The sequence below is a fragment of the Cyprinodon variegatus genome, unplaced genomic scaffold (assembly GCF_000732505.1).
Source record: "Cyprinodon variegatus isolate N-32 unplaced genomic scaffold, C_variegatus-1.0 Scaffold919, whole genome shotgun sequence".
In the NCBI taxonomy this organism is placed as follows: domain Eukaryota; kingdom Metazoa; phylum Chordata; class Actinopteri; order Cyprinodontiformes; family Cyprinodontidae; genus Cyprinodon; species Cyprinodon variegatus.
The window spans coordinates 212,755-226,445 of NW_015151372.1; the positions used below are offsets into that span (position 1 = coordinate 212,755).

General features: G+C 38.9%; 1 protein-coding gene across 5 annotated transcripts in view; it reads right to left on the reverse strand.

Annotated features, from left to right (window-relative positions):
- LOC107099926 (RAC-gamma serine/threonine-protein kinase) overlaps nucleotides 1-13,691 on the reverse strand; it is a 76,897-nt gene that overhangs the window by 39,764 nt on the left and 23,442 nt on the right. The window contains exons 1-2 of one of the 5 annotated variants that reach the window (XM_015398244.1): nucleotides 12,540-12,545; nucleotides 1,698-1,702 (exon numbers count right to left, since the gene is read on the reverse strand). The exons of the other annotated variants lie outside the window; for them this stretch is intronic. The gene's annotated coding sequence lies outside the window, so the exon portion shown is untranslated. Of the gene's footprint in view, nucleotides 1-1,697; nucleotides 1,703-12,539; nucleotides 12,546-13,691 lie in introns of those variants that run through there. 5 annotated transcript variants of the gene reach the window in all.

Below are 13,691 nucleotides of genomic sequence, written 5' to 3' on the forward strand. Positions count from 1 at the left end.
CCGGTTGTCTAAAAAGTAGCTGCATTTTTTTAAAACTAAAATTGAATTACAGAACTAAAACAGACAAATTGTTTCAAAGCAAATACATTTTTTAAACCATTAGTTCCAGTTTGAGTTTATTAAAACTAATTTTTCAAACTAATGCACTGAATTTCAACTTTTACAAATATAGATTTCAAACTACATTTGTGACGGCACTTGTTTCTGTCATGGACAAAATGTAAACGCAATCATCAGTTTAAAAAACAATAACCTATCAATTTTTGTTGCATATTACAAAAACATACAATTTCAGAAATATTGCAAGTTAAAAACTACTTAAAATAAGATAGTGTTTACAATTGCAAAGTAGCTATTTTTATGTTTGCATTTGATTTTAATAACTGATGGTTTATCAATGAGATCTAAGATGTTTAGGTTGGATGGTCTCCTCATTATTACCCTAATCTTTAGCTCAAGATAAAGCATCAGATCAAGTTTAGAACTTCATCTTCTGCCAGAAGATAAATGTTTGTATAATCGCAAAGATTATTTAAACTAAAATATTTCTGGGGCATGGAGAACTTTGTGGGTTAGTGTATGCAACAGGTTAAGTACATGGATATATAATCATTTATGGAAAGGTTAGGGTAAAATATGGTGAATGCTAATGATGGAGGCACAAATTAGCAAAAATGTAAGAACCTAAAAGCTGACTTTTATATTTAGTGTTTTATATTTAAGATAAAACAATAACAGAGATTAAAAAAAAAAACTAAATAATATAAAAAAATAAAAGAAGTACATGTGGTGTAAAACGAGCAAAAGAGAGGAACTCCTCACTTTAAGGTGTAAGTGTACCGGAGGCACAAACTAAGAGCTCAAAAGTGAGCCAGGCTTTTTAGAAGTCATTTCAGATTTCTAGGAGAAATAAATCTTGCTGGCACATCTTCCAGTTGCAGCTTGTGGATTAAGCAGTAAGAGGCAGAGATGAATCAGCTGTGACTGCGTCTGTTCCAAGGTTTCTGATTGGAATTAGAACAATGCGCTCGCTAACTGTCACTCAATTAGCAGACCCATTAGCTGTTCACTTCGAGGCAGAGTGGAGATGGTGAGATTGAAATGCATAGAGGACAAAAAACAGACAGGTACACATGGCAGGGCTGAACTTCAGCCAGCACATTGAGAATGAGACCTACAAACTTCTGTAAAGTTTAATCTTCCTCCAATATACTCTTGTTTTACACAAACTCCTTCCGGACATCAGCTAAACCTATATTCTCCTTGTTTGATGTGATTCTTGCCGAACACGGTGGACAAAAGTAGGAAAAAGCCATAATGACAATGAAATAAATAACTCCGTAACTATGTGAGCTCACCAGCCATTTGTTAATCAACCCAAACAGGGATTTAATTTAATGCTTTGGCCGAGGCAAGAGCTGATATGCAGATGGTGCAATAGACAGGGCTGTGTGACTGGCGCTCTGGAAGCTGGTTAGTGGCGGAGTACAGAGGCAGGCAGAGGAGGAGAAAAGGCTGGATGGAAATCCCTGCCATGTTCCAATGCGTAGAGTGGCCAAACCCGTGGAAACAACAGCAGACACAAACTGCACACAAGAGTGCTACACAAATCCACATTTATACCCCATTTCAATCAGCTGTACATATTAGTGTCTAAACACATCCCTTCCTACTAGAAAAATGCAACCTGAGATGAACCTTTCTTACTTTTTGTAACACTTTCATACTTTCAAAAATGCAAAAACCAAAGAAAAATGAAAGAAGTGATTAATACCCATATATACTACCAATAAAAGCACCTGATAAACTGATGATCAGCTGGCATGTGCTTTGCTTTGGAAATCGAAGAGCAGCTCTGAGGATGAACTAAACTGCATATAAGGACAAGGAACAATACAGTGTTTCTAAATGCACTATGTCGCCAAAGTATTTGCTCATCTGCCTTGACTCACATAGCTGAAGTGAAATCCCATTCTTAATCCATAGGTTCAATATGTTATTGGTCCACCCTTTGCAGTGAGAACAGCTCCAACTTCGCTGTCTACAAGGTTTAGGAGTGTGTTTATGCTGATGCTTAATCATTCTTCCAGAAAAGGATTTATGAGGTAACACACTGATGTCGGACGAGAAGGCCAGGCTCTCAGTCTCTGCTCTAATTCATCCCAAAGGTGTTCTATCCTGTTGGGATCACGGCTCTGTGCAGGCAAGTCACGTTCATCCATACCAGACTCCATTCATGCCTTTATGAAGTTTGCTTTGTACTCTGGTGTGCAGTCATGATGGAGGAGGAAGGGGTCAGCTCCAAACTGTTCCCAACAAAGCTGGGAGCTGGAATTGTCCAACATGTCTTGATGTGCTGAAGCATTCGGAGGTCCTTTCATTGAAACGAAGGGGCCAAGCCCAGCTCCTTAAAACCACCCACACCATAATCCCCCCTCCACAAAACTTTACACTTAGCACAATGCAATCAGACAAGTACTGTTGTCCTAGCAACCGACAAACCCAGATTTGTCATTCAGATTTCCGGATGGAGAAACGGGAATCATCACTCCTGAGAACATGTTTCCACTGCTCTGGAGTCCAGTGGCGGCCTGCTTTACAACCCTAAGTTAATCTGAAGGCCACATGAAGTTAGTCTAGTGTAGAGTGTAGTGATTGACTCTGCAGAGAGTTTACGTGGCCTACCACTTTGCGGTTGAGTTGCTGTTGTTCCAAACCACTTCCGTGTTTTTAGGATACAGCTGGCAATTGCCTGAGGAATATGTAGGAGTGAGGAATTTTCACAACTGTATTTGTTGCACAGGTGGAATCCGATCACAGTTTCGCCCTGGAATTCACTGAGCTCCTGAGAGTAAACACATTACAAATGTTTTCAGAAATAGTCTTCATAAAAAGGTGCTTGATTTTATACACGTGTGGACATTGAAGTGATTCGAACAACTGATTCCAGTAATCTGGACCGGTGAGCAAATACTTTTAGCAAAATATTATATGTTCTATTAAAATTCATGTTTTAAGTCAGATTAGGAAAAAAAAATAAATAAATAAAACTAAACTTAAGTGGGTTCCATTATGAAGAAGAAAATTCCTTATGATGTCCTAATAGACGGGTTGTATGTTGTAAATATCTTTCACTTATTGATCACCTATGTGATAGCTACTGTAAAAAGCAGAGTGGAAGATGGGTGGACAATTCTACCATTTAACATGGCTTTAATCACATAAAGGTTGATGATTTTACTACGATTTATTTCCCTTGTTTAGTATTTACTAATATTAGCATCATGTAGAAGACGTTAGATGAAGTCATCTGCCCTGTAATTTGTCCATGAGGACCAGAAGCAGGTACAAGCAAAACTTTCATGATGCTAGACAGGAATTTGATGGCTTTTCAAAAACTTGAAAACATTACAGAGAGAATAAAATGTGACAGAGCAGCTTTCTGTTTGCAGCTCCACAGGGAATGGGTGCGTTTAGCAGCTAATGGCTGCCTGCGTGCGTGACCCCCATCCCCAGCAGTTTTTAACTCCAGTCTGCTCAGACAACTTAAGGCGAATCCAGCCTCCTCCAAGCCAATCCACTTAAAGTGCATTAGTCTCATTATTACAGTGGGACTGGACTCCAGCTTGTTTGCATGTGTGTATATGTGTGTGTGTATTTTAATGCTTTAAATACAATCCCAATCCCTAGCAGTATAAAACGGGAGCCGCCTGCTCTGAAATAGTAAATCGTGTTTTTGCACATGCATAAAAAGGCATATAATTCACTTTTAGTCAGATTTCTGCCTCGTTTAAAGCTTTGATGAAGCATCTGGTTGCATCAGATTAGAAATAGATAAAAAAAGAAGGTTGAATGGAAGTTGATGAAGATATAAGCTTATTCTTAGAAAAACATGCAAAAGAGGCCTTACTGTAAGCTGGAAATGCTCTGATTGGTAAAGGAGAGAGGGGAGAGGACAGCATGGCCAGATTGAGGGAAAACCCATGGGAGTACTGTGATCCCTGGAGGGGGGGCACTAGGAGGCCAGCTGCACACAGCCAGAGTCTCCTGGTAGTCTGTGCTTGGTGCATACAGGCTACCCCCAGCTGGTACAGGAGGAGGAGCTCCTCACGCTTACCCTCATACCAACACACAATCCGGAAACATTACACACGTTTTTAAAAAACAAAACACTCCCATCACATCACCACCAACACGTCACCCTACTCTCTCCCCTATGTGGAAAAAAATCTTTGACTTGGTCTCCTGTCATTTACTCAGTAATTATTATTTTCTGCTGCAGTACCTCTTCAGTCCAGTAGATGGTGGTGGCTCCTTGGACCAAGTTAGCTGCAGCTGTGATGCTGCTGACACAGAGGCTGAGTGAGTGACAGAAAGGCTGCAGCCAACATGACTCTCATCCTAATCCCCCTCACCGTAAGGATGCATTTGTCCACAATGAATGAAACATTTCTGTCCCTGAGTGATGCTCAGTTTGGGTGCATTTGGGAATTTCTGGATGCAGACATCAAGAGCAGCTAGAGAAGAACGAGTTATCTTCCTATAAAAAACCAAAGCTTGACTGTACTGTTATAATGTTAGCCTCTTAGATCAAGGACTATAGCTCAATGACACCTGTTCCAGACGGGAGGCTTTAGATACCTAGATAAACAGTACATGAAGGTCACCTAGTCAAGGCAACTTCAATGTTAGCCATCACTCTTCATGACTCTAATCACATTTTTTCCCAAGCTGCGAGAGAAAGGAAAACAGTAGGAGGAAATCTGTACTTCATACAGCAATGCTGTTCTGTTTTATCCCTTCAAGGGTTTAACCTGTTCCTGAAGCATACTGGATTTAGGACAGATTCTTCCCTGCTGATAATCCGATCTTAAATGGTGAAGATCTACATTCTGATGAGATGAAACAATAACGCTGTTTTAGGAGTGTTTGCTGCACCTCTCATGCTCATCACTAATATATCTAAGCTTAACCCAGGTTGACATGTCAACTGATTATGTTTATCATATTTGCACAACCTCGTATTACAGTCATCATTCTCGTGCAAACAGCATCAGGTCACATCCTCTATACTATATAAATAATTCCTGTCTGCTCTGATGCTGCGCTGTTCAGAAGAAATCCAAGTTGGCTACATTTCTAGGCAAGTTAAGAGCAATTAACCACTTTGTTTTGATTGTTATATCATCGCTTTGACCAGAAAATAGAAAATCATTCAAATTGACCAGATGCAATTTATTCTGTATGATGATTGCTCTGCGCTGCTTCCCTGTTTTCTGACCAGAGCTTCGCTGTTTGTGCAGCGCTGTCCTGTAAACCAGAACAAGGACAGGAAACCAGGACTCCCATCTGGGCCCTGCATGACCTCCTGCTCGCTTCATGCTCACAACAAGCCCTCCTTTTCACACATTACAAAACTGTGGCAACTCTCTGCAGACAGTTTTCTCACATATCATTCAGAGATTCTGAAAACATGACTAAATAACTAGAAAAAAAGGGATGCTTTGATCAGTTTGTTATACAAAATACAAAGATTGAAAGCGTTGAAGAGAACATACTGCCGACTGAAAGGCTTATACTATATTATACTATCGAAAAGGGAAACTGAGGTTTTCATCTCTGGTTAATCCTATCAGGAATATTAAACACAGCTCAGTCAGACGGTGTATTTCCCTGACATACACACATCCATCAAACCACCCACTCAAACAAACAAGGTTGGAAGAAAAAAAAACAGACTGATCTTTTTGGACGTCTACTAATGTATCAAGAAGGTAAAAATACAATCTTAGCAAAGCAGAACAAAAAAGCTCTTGCATTTTAACACACGATAACATTAAGGATGTCATGCTGCTTGTCTTTAAAATGCAGCGAATCCAATGCGATTAGGGAAGGCACACGCAGCCAATGAGCTGGCTAATCAAATTGCATTGATTGCTGGTTTATTGCCTCCTTATTTTTCCCTCCCTTCTCTTTTGGAGGGCTTTGAATCTTGGCGGCATTGATTTTTTTTCTTTCATTTCACATCATTGATGTCTACATTAAACAGTTTATTTATGTGAAATGCCTCACGTGCAGATTTATTGGCTAATATAAATCCCCAGCATCATTTGCAAACAGACCTGTTGAAACAAAATCGGCTCCTGCCAAAGACATCTGCTTTTCCCTTTTACAACAATTGCTTTAAAATCCAGCTTGACTCCAAAAATATTTGCTCAAAGTTTTGGAAAATGTATGAAGCTGCTGCTGTTGAAGTATGTATATTATTGCTAACATGCAAAAAAAAAATGAATGTCTGATTTGGTGTTTTATTCATAAACGATCACCGTCACACATTTCATTGAGGTTCTTACATTCATATTCAAATGCTCATTCTCTGTCTTTGCTTCATTTGATGTGGAACCGACCAATCAGAGGGCCCGAGTAGCGCAGCTGGACAAATCAGTCAATGAGAAGAAGTGACATAAGAAAAAGAAGGGGAAGGTCAGGCTGACAGACACAGCTGTCTAACTATTGCCTACAACAGACGAGCAACACGGGGCGGCTGGGTGGATGTGGGTGTGTGTGTCTGTGTCTGTGGAGCCCAACCCTTTCCAGTTAAGCAGTGGTGAACAGGTGCAAAGCTTTGTGCTTGTGTGTGTAAGTCACCATTATTCCAGAGTGGCCCTGTATTATTAATTCAGAATCGCTGGGCTGGGGCTGCGGACAGCAGCTGGTCTTGCGAGTGTCTGCATGTGCTTGTGTGGACAAAATAAGACCCCCTCCGGTCTTTTGTAAAGCTTTCGTACTTTTCAAGAGCAACATAAAAGGCTTAGGGCTGCATGCTTCTCCCTCTGCCTAGACTTTCACACCAAATAAATAAATATACTCACACAAAAAATATCATTGAGCACAACCGGCAAGTCCAGGGGGGTAAGAGTAAATAATCAAGTGCCATACCCAAAGAATTGTCAAGTGCACCGCCCCCGTGTCCCCCCCCGCCTAGCTGATGCACGCACCAGCCAGTCGTGCCTCATTCAGAGGTTTCATTCATGTGTTGAACTGAAGGGCCAACAGTAAGTGCTCTCCACCTCACTAACTGCTGCTCTGTTCTCCTCTCTGTCCTGGTTGGTCTCCCCACCTGCTTCTGCTCCATCTATCCAGAAAATGCCTGAAGAAGGCGGCGTTGCAATATTCTCAACTTCCTTAACTTTTGTTCAAACCAACAGACAAGAAAAACATCAATTTTGATAGGTGGGTCTGATATAGCTCACATTCCCACTAAATTTTTCCTCTTATTATGGCCGTGAATGTTAAATTACTGCTTGACAATATGCCCAAAACATATATAACAAGATTTCCCAAGTTCAGAAGATACAATATCCCTTCTATATTGATATAAACAAAATAAAAGCCTAAGAAAGACAGCTAAGATTACCCACAACATAATTCTGTACAAATCTATGACAATTATATTACAAAGTTTATAAAACTCCTCTACTATAACATTTTATAAATATTAGTTAAAAAACAAAACACATAAAAGTGCATAAAACCTGGAATGTTAATCAGTAAAAGTTTATAATCATAGAACAACCCTACATGAATGATGTAGTTTCTATATTTATATTGTTAAAACACTTTACAGTACAGTACTTTTTATTTATTTTTTAACTCTTTACTATTGTTATTCTTATACCCTTTTTTAAGGACAACATTTATGTGTTCATTTTTATCTATAAGCTTTTGCTGCTGTAACACCAAAAATATTCCCATTGTGGGACAATAAATGGGTTTTCTGTCCTATTCTAAAATATTCAACAGTCGAGTATTTTCGTTTTATCAAACAGGTAAGAGTTGGAGACCAGTATCAAAATACATCCAAGTTTTAATAAGTAGCAGGTTGCACCATTCATACTGGTGATTTTGTATAGCTTTATAAAAGCTAAAGGATGTCGGTCCTCACCCTTCCCCCACCTGTTGCTTCTTAGCTGGGTTCAAGAGAACTACAATATTTTTGTTCCAGAGTGACAGAAAAATAATATTCAGCTGTTTAAAAATATTTCTGATTGCTAAACTCAAAGGCAGACTCAAAGCTGTCCATAAGACTTCATGAGATTCTGCTGACTACAGTCTGCCTGCAACAATCAGGTCAGTGATGGGTTTAAAGGAAAATCTTCATATCTAAACGTGCTTCTTGCTACAATAAAGTCCACTTTAAGAAAGTTAATGCGATGTTTTCTCAAACCCTATTATGATTATCTTAATGAAAAAAAATGCTTGAAAGAAAATTGTCATAACTGGACCACTAACTGGGTTCAATCATAACGACATCTTCCTGTTAGATAGCTTGTCATCTCAAAGCACACTTTGTTAGAATTAAAGGGTTTGGTTTTCAGCTCACTACTTTCTTTTTCCTTTTAGGTGCAGTTAAAAGAAAACATTTAAGGCTCCTTTCCTTTCATTTAAAAGGTTTATGATAAAAGCAAAGATACATTGAAACCTTCACATTTGCACTGCAACTAATGCATATTTTGCAAATCAATTCATCTCTCGATAATTTAAACAGACAGCCAAAGGTTCCTTAAAGAAGGCTTTTTGCTAAATTAAACCAGGTAAAACTAAAACTTTTGAACTTGAGAAGCTCTGGAAAGAGCATATTGACAGACAAAAACAATTTCTGTCTTAAATGTAAAATGTTTACTTGTTTTTTCTACAATTTTGGTATAATTACTGCTCTAAGTAGGTTCTCTGTCAGCTAAATGCTTGTTTTAGAGTCTCTATGCTCCAGTTAACGATTAATCGATTACTAAATTAGTTGACAATTATTTCAATAATCGATTCGGTTATACGATTAATCCAATTGTTTCAGGCCTACTTAGCATCACAGTGCTTCGATCTTCTGCAATATTTGTGAATTACTGAAATATTTGTGTAAAGCTTACTGTCACTAGAAACGATTCAAAGGTCTGTTAAAACTCAAGATATTATAACATGTTGAAATCAAAGAGCGATATCTGAATATGGCAGATGTTCCTTCGCTTCTTCTTTACCACAACCTCTATCCCATGCAGCAGGCTGCTGTTGAACCCCCTCTTCCAGCCACTCTGCTGGGAGACATCTGCACCTCTCACCGTTTCTTTATTTCGTTTCCGTCTCATCTTTCGTCTTTAACACACACACACACACACACACACACATAACATTCTTCGCTTAATGACAGATGGCAAGCCAACAATCATAGAGCATCAGCCTTCGAAAACATAGACACACACACACCCCACACGCAGACAAAAACAAACACCAACTCCTTGTGCTCCTGTCCCTTTGTGCCCTGGTAAATGCTTTGATTCAACTCTTACCGACTGTATGTTTGTGTGTAGGGGGGTGTGTGTGTGTGTGTGTGTGAGCTCACTTCTCTTTACCTCGGTTTATTGAGCGCTAGCTTAATGAAAGCATGCTAAGAAGTGGGCCCCAGCCAGTGGACCATATGGGGGCCATTTAGCCCCCTCAGAACCCTGAGCCAAGCCTCGCTGACATGATTACCACCGCCGTCCGCGCCTCCACACCAGTGTCAGACTGGGAATGGGGAATTTTATCATGGACAGCTAATTAATGACTGCAAATTGGCAACGAGAGGTGGAGGAGGAAAAGAGGATGAAATACTTGATCTCTGTTCAGTCACTCTTCTACCTCCTGCCCACCAACCAATGTATGAAACCTACAGACAATCATGTTCATGTTAAGTTAAACCATGTTTGCATATTGTTTCTTTAGAATAGCACCCTTCATGTATTCAATAGCCTAGAGGTTCTTACTTTGCAAACAGAGTCGTTCCTCATCACCCTCATTGCATGCTTCCACAGGAGAAAGACTCCTGCAAAATCAATGACTTGATCCAATTGTGTGTGTTTTTTTGTTGTTGCAATTATTAATAAACAAGCATGCTTTGATCATAATAACCATGTTTCCATTCAAATGTGATGTGGGTTTTGAGAAAATTCTTAAAAAAAATAAAATAAAAATAAATAAAAGGAAATGCCAATTAAACATCCATCCACTGAAGAGGATTAACGAGGCGATGCAAAGCGTAACATTGTGATACGTTAACATGACGCTTTGCTGTAGGAAAAAAAGTAGAGTTAGCAAACTAGTGAGGACCACAGATCAGTGATGAACTGAGGTTTCAATTATGTTTTGAAATCAGGAAAGTTTTATTTACTTTATCATGACACCTAGTATTAGTTATGGTCAATGCCAAACTGAGACATTTTTAAAGGAGACGTGTGATTCTAATGCTCTATTCAGGGTGCCAGCAGCTAATCAGTTATGTTGGGTAAATATTCACCACATCAGAACCTATTTAAAATAAGTTTGTTTTCTTCTAATGCAACACTTAAAAATGAGCAAAAAAAGGTTGTCACTATTAAACTGTAATGTGTTAATAACATCCACCTATTTTTAAGTAACCCTTGCATTTTTGCATACCCAAATGGAAAAGCAAATAACTAAGGAACTGTACGGCCAAATTACATGTGTGATACATCATTTGAAAGCTTACACCTTCTGGTTTCTAAAAATATAAATGAAAATAGTGTGACTAAAAGACAGTCTAAACTGCATCAGTTCAAACATGAGTCAAAGTTCTCGAAAATAATAGGTATTTTTTGAATCGCTGTATCAAAGACATACTTGACGATAGGCATGTGTCATTGTATCACATGCTTATTGCTTTTACACAAAGAATTTAACCCAGGAATCACACTGAAGCATTTTGATGGCCACAAAACCTTTTTGACGCAAATATTTTTCCACTTCTTATCATTTTCATCTGATGACTGACTGGTGAGTGTCTCTCACTGTTGCGCCAGCTGATAATACAGCTCTACTTTATTAAAATTAGCCATGTTTACCCTTGTTTGAAACCGTATTTCATTGGCTACAAAGCCAAACAGGGCACGTGGCTTTAACCTATAACAGCAGGATTCTATATATAATGTGGAATTATTCGTTTATAATTGGCTGACCGGCAAGGAACGCTCGTGATACTTTGAGGGCTGTCCCTCAGTCAAATCCTAACATTCATAAATGCTTTTGTTTTGTAGGCAGGAAGGTGATGAAAAAAAGCATTGAAGGCTAACATTTTAGGAAGTCTAAGTAGTAAGATGCTAAGTCTAAGCTGCATTTTCATATTTATATATATTTGACCATGCTGCTATATCTGTGTTAATTGTGCTTTGGCGCTCATTGTGTCCATAAAATGAACTTGATGGTTGAATTGAGGAGCATCGAAGCTTTCCAACGATGTAAAAGCTTAACCGTTGTTATTTTCATGCGTTGCGAGTTGTTGGGTCGAAATATACCAAGAGGTCAAAGGTTAAAAATACATTTCATGAGAAAATAAATAAATACCTTCAAACTTTGCTGCTTTATCACTCGTCTGTACCGGAAATAGGCTCCTATGCTACTTCCAGGAGCTAACTTTTCAGCTTTGTATTTAAAAATAAACCTAGTCTTTCTGAGATTTATGTTTTCCTCTCGTGTCAAAAATACGGTATATAGTGTGTAACCAAAATAAATAAACAACTAACATGCAGATAATGATGGTTTAACCATATTTTACTGGAGTGCTCTGAGCATGCCTGATTATGACGTCAGACAAGCAGTTTAACGGAGGAAATGTAATAAGCATTAAAATTGTCTCTGAAAAGTCATAAAACATTTTTTAAAGATGTATTAGCATTACTTAGCAAGATAATGATAGAAATAAATAATTTTAGTACCAATTGCATTATTTATGGAAACCTGGATGTGTATCTGGTTGCATGCGCAATGAGCTGATGGTATGGATTTGCTTCCGGGACGGATTGGGTAGTGACAAAGATTAATGAAAACACGTCCTATGAGAACTGGCTTGGAGTAGATCTGTTTGGCTGTCTTTCCTGTGGAGCTAGTTAACAATTTGTTTTTGTGTCTATTTTCTTTAGGGGTGTAAATAATAATCGTTTTGTATCGATGCATCGATCCAAAAGCCGACGATCCGATGCATCGACACGTCCGCAAGATAATCGATTCATGTTTTTTTTTCCCTCCGGTCTATTTTTATCCATTTGCTCCTGGGCGTAATTCTCCCTCCCGTGCTGCGGTGCCGCTAAACCTATTTTGCCCTCCTACCGCGCTTCCTGGTTATACTCTTACAGCAGTTTGTTGCAGCAAGCTTCACACAGACATTTTTTAAATTATGCTCAGTATTGAAGCGTGGTCTGAGCTACACGCTGTGGGTCTAGATACGGCCGAGGCGGTGAGGAAGTGGGGACGAGTTTAGTCCGACGACGGAGGGACATGAGGACCAAAAAGAGCGGAGATTCAGCTGGAAAAAGGCTCCCAGCGTTCTCGCGCACCTCGCTCTTCTAGCGGGTCAAACTTCACGAATTGTTTTCCGCAATTTCGGTCATAAAAACAAAACAAGCCGGCCTCCTGTCTGGTGCACTGTTTGCGGTCAGCTACAATCTGGGAGAGGTGCAGCGGAGGGTCTCTCAAGGGGGCGGTGACAACGACACTCTGGAGCCTTCTTCTTTTTTTTAATGGCGGTTGGCAAACAACTTATAGGTGCATTACCGCCACCTTCCAGAATGGAGTATGGACCAGACAAACTATTATATTCTCCCTAAAATACCCGTTCTTCTTAGAAAATTAAAAATACTCCCAAAAACTACATCCCCAGATGACCTTTGAAACAATTCCCTTATATCTAGTTTATTTTTATTCCTGTCTAACTCTCTAAGCAACATCTCTCTTTCCTGAGTATATTTATTACATTCTAAAAAAATATGTTGGACAGTTTCTCTAGAGCCGAGGTATTGCATTGAACTCATTACGCTGATATTGTGCAGTATTTTTGCAGTATTTTTTGATGCAACTTTTCTACTTCTGTTATTTGCTGTTGTTTCTAGAGAAAATGCATAATGATATTACAGCTTTCATTCATTTATTTCAAACTTGAAACTTTGTTTAGCCTGTAAGGTGTAAAAAAAAAAATAATAATAATAATAAAAAAAATTAATCGAATCGAATCGAATCGAATCGTGGTGTATTCTTGAGTATCGAAAATAATCGAATCGTTGGGTCAGGAAATCGATACTGAATCGAATCGCCATGATGGATGTGATTTACACCCCTAATCTTCTTAAATGCCAGTCTGCCTCTGCAAAAAGCTGCTCACACTGAGCCTGGTTCTGCTGGAGGTTTCTTCCTGTTAAAAAGGAGTGTTTCCTCTCCACTGTCTCAGCATGGATATTCAGTGTGAGGGATTGCTGAAGAGTCAAAAAGAAAATGCAAGAGACAATCGTTGCTGCAAACCTATCCAGGAGGAGCGTGTGTTTGAAGTCAATGACTGGATACAATCAACCATTTTTTTCTTGATAGAAACTTTTACCCAATCTGACTTATGTTCTCTGTAAAGTGCCCTGAGATGATGTGTGTTGTGAACTGGTGCTATATGAGCTAAATTGTTTGAATATTGTTCTATAATTAAGATCAGAGTGGATTGTAACTGAATTAATATTGATATGACTACACTTTTCTAATGTATTAGAATGTATTGAAATGATCAATGAATTTACCGTTGATTCAATATAACTGGATATTTATTGGACACTAGCTGTGATGCTATAAGTAAACCAAAGGGATTTTGTATAAGTCAAATGGCGCAG